Raw genomic sequence first — 7,118 nt, forward strand, 5'->3', positions numbered from 1 at the left:
GCTATGAATTTCCCTCTGAGAACTGCTTTCATCGTATCCCGTAAATTATGATAAGTTTGCTTGAATTTTCATTGAATTGTAGATATTGTTGAACTTCTTCTTTAATTTCATCTGTGACCCATTGGTTGCTGAGTAGGGTGTCATTTAATTTCCATGTATTTAAAGCTTTTTTCTGATTTCTTTTGTCATTTATTTCCAGTTTCATCGCACTGTGGTCAAATAATGTGTATGGGATAATTTCTGTTTTCTTGCATATACTTAAGCATGACCTATGGACCAGTATGTGGTCTGGTTCAGTTCTGTTATTTCTCTGCTAAGTTTTTGTCTGGTTGACCTATCTTTTCAGATAAGGGTGTGTTAAGGTCTCCTGTTAAAATTGTGGTATTGGATAGTAGATCTTTCATGTCCATTACGATTTCCTTTATATAGGTGGGTTTTCCCGTGTTTGGTGCATACATATTTATGAGTGTTACTTCTTCCTCTTGCATTTTTCCTCTAACAAGTATATAGTGGCCTTCTTTATTTAGCTTGATCATTGTTTGTTTGAAGTTGAGACTGTCTGAGAGTAGGATTGCTACCCCTGCTTTTTTCTGAGGTGCTGAGGCATGTAGTATTGTGCTCCATCCTTTGACTGTCATCCTATGAATGTCTTTATGAGTTAAATGTGTTTCTTGTATACAGCATATTGTTGGATTTTGTTTCCTAATCCACTGTGCCAGTCTATTTCTATTAATTGGTGAATTGAGTCCTTTCACGTTGATAGTTAGAATTGAGATGTATTAACTTATGGTTGCCATGTTATTTACCTGTTATCATTTATTCCTTTTTCTCCTGTGTTTTGTTGCCTGCCCTATGTAGTTGGTTGCTTCTGATCTCATTCGTGGAGTTTTGATAGTTTTGGTCCCTCTCTAGAACATCTTTCAGTAGCCTGTGTAAGGTTGGCTTCGTCATCGCGAAATTCTTTAGCTGTTCTTTGTCATGGAAGTATTTCACTTCTCCATAAAACTTGAAAGAGCGTTTTGCAGGGTATAGTTGTCTGGGCTGGAATTTGCTTTCATAGAGGACCTTAAGTACTGAAATGCAGGTGCACCTCTACAAAGTTTGGACTTACGCAGCTGTGTCTGGCTTGGGTCTGGCTGCTGTGCTCAGCTCCTTCGTGGTGCTGCCCTTGAGGGTGAAGCTGTTGTGCCCCTGTGGCAAGATGTTCTGCTCCTGGACTAGCTGGGTGGATCTATCCTCTACAATCTGTGTAGGGATTGCAGCTGCAGGGTTACACCCGAGGTATGTATGCCAGACCTAAGCTCTTCCTGGAGGCGACGTGGTGGAATAGGGGGAGAGGAAGCTCTCCCTCACGCTCACTGGGTCTGGGCTACGACTGATTCTGGGGGTTCCTGGAACACGGCAGAAATTCCTACTAGGTGGGTGGGGTGGGGGAGGTGCTGCGGAGTCGTGGGGGTTGTCTCAAGGGGTGGAAAGAGTCTGGCTTACGCTGCACCTGGGCTGCGAGTGGTTCCGCAAGCGCAGGTTAGCAGGAAGCTCTCCCACACACTCACCGGACCTGGGCTAGGCCTCGCTCTGGGGATTCCCGGATCTGGGCAGAATTTCCTACTCGGTGGGTGGGTGGCACAGTTGCTGCGGAGTGTTGGGAGGCGTCCCAAGGGTGGGAGAGGGTCTGTCCCACGCTGCACCTGGGCTGGGACTGGTCTTGCCCGCGCAGGGTAGTAGGATTCTCTCCCACACACTCACCGGTCCTGGACTAGGACTGGGTCTGGGGGTTTCCTGAACGCGGCAGAAATTCCTATTCAGTGGGCATGGTGGGGGAGGTGCTGCGGAGTCCAATACCACAATCTTAACACGAGACCTTAACACCCCCTTTACCCAAAAATATAGGTCAACCAGACAAAAAATTAGCAAATAAATAACAACTGAACCAGAGCTTGAAACAAATAGACTTGATGGACACGTACAGAGTGTTCTACCCAAACACAGCTGAATACACATTTTTCTCAGCTGCACATGGCTCATTTTCTAAAATAGACCACACACTGGTCCATAGGTCATGCTTAAGTGTATGCAAGGAAACAGAAATTATTCCATGCATATTATCTGATGGCTGTGCAATGAAACGTGAAATAAATGGCTAAGGAAACCAGAAAAAACCTTAAATCCATGGAAAGGAAATGACATCCTTCTTAGCATCTAATGGGTCACAGATGAAATTAAAGAAGAAGTTCAACAATATCTACAATTCAATGAAAATTCAAGCACAACTTATCGTAATTTATGGGATACAATTAAAGCAGTTCTCAGAGGGAAATTCATAGCTGTGAACTCACACATTAGGAAAACAGAATGGGAACAAATAACTACCCTAATGTTACACCTTCAACAACTAGAAAAGGAAGAGCAAACCAAACCCAGAGCCCAAAGACGGGAGGATATCATAAAGATTAGAGCAGAAATTAATTCAACTGAGACAAAGAGAATAATTCATAGAATTAAAAAAGCAAAAACCTAGTTCTTTGAAAGATTAAATAAACTTGATAAGCCCCTAGCTAACCTCATCAAACAGAGGACAGAAAAAATTCAAATACAAACAATAAGGAATGAAAAGGGTGTAATTACCACAGAGCTGGTGGAAATTCCGAAGAATATCAACAGCTACTTTAAGAATCTTTACTCTCACACAATAGAAGACACAGAAAGAATGAACAGACTCCTGGAAAGGTACAAATTTCCACAACTGAGTCGATAAGAGATAAACTCTGTCAATAGCCCAATAAGAGCCAATGAACTATGAGATCTAATAGAAAACCTACCGAGAAAGAAAGTCCAGGTCCGGTTGGATTCACAGCTGAATGCTACAAGACATTTACAGAATATGTAGTCCCTATATTCCTCAAACTCTTCCATGAAATTGAAAAGGATACAATCCTCCAAAAATCATTCCTGGAGGAAAGTATTATACTGATACCAAAACCAGAAAAAGACGCAACTAAGAAAAAGAACTACAGGCCAATCTCCCTGATGAACATAGATGCCATAATCCTCAATAAAATTCTAGCAAATAGCATAAATACAGAAATCATCAAGCTCATATACCATGACTTCGTCGGATTCATCCCAGGGAAGCAAGGATGGTTTAATATTCGAAAATCTGTCAATGTAATACACTATATCAATAGAGCGAAAACTCAAAACCACATGATCATCTCAATTGATGCAAAAAAAGTTTTTGATAAAGTCCAACATTCATTAAATTTCAAAGTCCTACAGAAAATTGGAATAGATGGTCTCTACTTCAATGTAGTGAAAGCCATTTTTGAAAACTCCATGGCTACCATAATTTTAAATGCGAAAAACTGAAATGTTTTACTCTTAGATCTGGTACAAGGCAAGGAAGTTCTCGATCACCACTCCTAGTCAATATAGTTCTGAAATCATTAGCTAGAGCCATTAGACAAGAGAAAGAAATAAAAGGAATAGAATAGATAAAGAAGAATTTAAATTATCATTTGCAGATGACATGATACTTTCCTTGGAAGAACCAAAAATCTCCATCAAGAAGCAACTAGAATTAATACAGAAATTCAGTAACATAGAGGTCATAAAGTTAATACCCAAAAGTAAATAGCATTCCTCTACACAGATAACAAACACACTGAGAGGGAAATTATGGTAGCAATACCTTTTAAAATAGCACCGAGGAAAATGAAATACTTGCAATTAGTCTAACTAAAGAAGTCAAAGAAAGACCCAGTCCTAGCCCAGGCCCGGTGAGTGTGTGGGAGAGTTCCTGCTGCCCTGTGCAAGTGGGACCTACTGGTTCCATCCCAGAAGCAACATGGGTGAGACCAATTTCCACCCCTTTGGGATGCCCCCCACCACTCCGCAGCACGTCCCCTACCCTGCCCGTCGAGTAGGAATTTCTGCCGGGTTCCAGGAAGCCCCAGATCCAGTCAAAGCCCAGACCTGGTGAGAGCTTCTGTGTTTGGGAGAACTTCTGGCCATCCTGTGCTGGTGGGACCTACTGGTCCCAGTCCAGGTGCAGCGTGGGTGACATCCTCTTTTACCCCCTTGGAATGCCACCTCCATCACTCCGTAGTAGCACCCCACACTCCACCCATAGAGTAGGAATTTTTGTCACGTTCTGGGAACCCCCAGATCAATTCCTAGTCCAGGACTGCTGAGGGTGTGGGAGAGCTGCCTCTACCCACTACTCCAAATTGTCCCCTCCAGACTCAGATCAGGCCTGGCATACAGGAATGAGGTGAAACCCTGCAGCTGCAATGCCGGCAGAGAGTGTAGGGGAGAGAACTACCCAGGTAGTCCAGGAGCAGAACATCTTGCCAGAGGGGCACAATAGGTTCACCTCTAGGGCAGCAACAGGAAGGACATGAGCACAGCAGCCAGACCCAAGCCAGGCACAGCTGGATAAATCCAAACGTTGTAGATCTACACCTGAACTTCAGTAGGTGCTAAGGCTATAACTGCAACAAAGATCTACAACAAAGGTCACAAAACAGAGCTACACAAAATGACAATGAGAAGGAGCAAAATGCAATCTCAGAACCTAAACCCACCCATAACAAGTGCAGAGGACACTAACACAGAACAAATTGGGAATCACACAACTGAAAGCAATGAATCAATGCCTTCTGAAATAAAGAAGCAGCTGTAGAAAGGTATATAAGAGCTCAGATTGGAAATGAAAAAAGAAATCCCTGAATTAAAAACATCTGCAGTAAAGAATCAAATGCAGAAACTTATGGAGGAAACCCAATGCCCACCCCGAACAAGTGCAGAGGACACTAGCTCAGCTCAAATGTATGAATTATTATTGTCGATAGTAAATAAGCAACAGCAGAAAGTCATAGAGGAACTCAGAGCGGATTTCTTTTTTACTAGCTCAGCTCAAATGTACAAATTAATTGCATCAATAGTAAATAAGCAACAGCAGAAAGTTATAGAGGATCTCAGAGTCTATTTATGTTTTTGATATAAAACAAGAATTCTCAGAACTCATAGCATCTGAAGTAAAGAATCAACTACAGAAACATAGGGAGGAAATCAATCTGAAAAAAACACTGCAGTAAAAGAATTTATAACTGCTTTTAAAAAAGACATTGATAACAAAATAGAGGAGATTAGAAAAATGACGGACTCCTTGAATGAGCAATACAGGAAAGAAATAGATCGCATGAAGCAGAGTCAAGATATATAGAGGAAATTAAAATCTCAATCACAAGCTTGCAAAACCGTTTAAGTGAAAGTGAAGACAGAGTTTCAGATCTTGAAGATGCTGGTGTAGCTAGTGAAAAGATAAGAAAGGATCTCTTAAAAGCAACTAGGATGCAGGAAAAAATAATCCTTCACCTGCAAGACGATGGAAAGATGAACAATATGAGACTAATATGCATCAATGAGAAAGAAGGAGTCAACACAAACGACATTAAAAAAATATGGGCAGAAGTAATAGCAGAAAACTTCTCAAATATGAGGAAACAATTTGATATTCACGTAACTGAAGCATGCAGATCACCAAGTAACCTCAACCCAAATAAAAACACACTGAGAAATTCAGCCCAAGAAGAATATCCTGAAAGCCACTAGAAAAGAAGCAGATCACATTTAAAGGAAAACCCATCAGAATTACAGCCGACTTCTCTTCACAAACTATGAAGACATGAAGAGCATGGATCACATTACTTCAAGTCCTCTATGAAAACAAATTCCAGCCCAGATTACTATACCCTGCAAAACACTCTTTCAAGTTTGATGGAGAAGTGAAATACTTCCATGACAAAGAACAGTTAAAGAATTTCATGATGACAAATTCAACCCTACACAGACTACTGAAAGATGTTCAAGAGAGGGACCAAAATGATGAGAACTCAACGAATGAGATCAGAAACTACACAATTTTTGATAGCCAAATCTTGGAAGTAACCAAGATGCCCATCAGCTGAGGAATGGTTGAAAAAGATGTGGTATTTTTGTACAATACTGTATTTTTCAACTATTAAGAATGATAACTCCAAGCCTTAATATTGAAGTGGATGCCACTTGAACATACGCTCATAAGTGAAAAAAAACAAACACACATGTGTAAATATCATATAGTTTTCCTAGTATAAGAACTCAAAAGTAAATACAAAGAGAAAAGTATAATACAAGTAGAAGGAAATCAGGATCTCGAGGACTTACTAATCAAGATAGGGAAAGGAGAAGAGCTAAGAAACATGACAATGTCAAGCCATACAGTTATATGTAGAAGATGGGCAAGGCAATGATCCTGAGAATGTCCACAAGGTTTTTGAATGTAACAGTTAATTGGAAAGTTTCTCACCCTGACTAACTATATATACTGATTCCTGTGAACTAAGCAACTGCACTGAAGATGGTAATCTGTAATAGCACTTTCATGCTTGGAGTGCTTATCATTCCAGTCTTCTGAATAGTGGCTGCTTGTCATGACATGCCAGTTGCTACTGTGTTGTTTCTTGAGTAGATGACTTTTCAAAAAGAAGGGGGTGGTGAATGAAGGCAAATGATAGGAAAAGGTATATTGTGGGACTCTCCTGCTTCAAGGTTGTATATGGTTAGATTTTTGCACTTATATGTAAACATAAAAATTATGTAAATATTTATGTGTATTTTAAAAAATATATTCTAATTTTTAAATGTTTTTTCATCATATTCTATAGGGACTTAAAGTTTAACATATCAATACTTGATGAAAAATACCTGTTCTATGTTATGTCTAAGATGTTTGATATTCAGACAGATAGTGAGGTTAAGCTTAACACCCTAGGTTGTATGGTGATAACAATAAGCTTAATTCTCACTCTGACTAACTATATATACTGATACTTGTAAACTGAACTACTGCACTGCAGATGGTAATCTGTAATAGTAGTTTCATGCTTGGAGAGGCTGTCATTTTGGTCTTCTGAATATGGGCTGCTTGTTATGACATGCCAGTTGCTGCTATGATGTCTCTCAGGTAGGTGGTTGTCCAAGAAGAAGGGGGTGGTGAATGAAAGCAAGAGACAGGAAAAGGAATATTGTGGGACTGTCCTGCTTCAAGGTTGTATATGGTAAGATTTTGGACTTAT

The sequence above is a fragment of the Octodon degus genome, unplaced genomic scaffold (genome assembly GCF_000260255.1).
Source record: "Octodon degus isolate 3935 unplaced genomic scaffold, OctDeg1.0 scaffold00515, whole genome shotgun sequence".
In the NCBI taxonomy this organism is placed as follows: Eukaryota; Metazoa; Chordata; class Mammalia; order Rodentia; family Octodontidae; genus Octodon; species Octodon degus.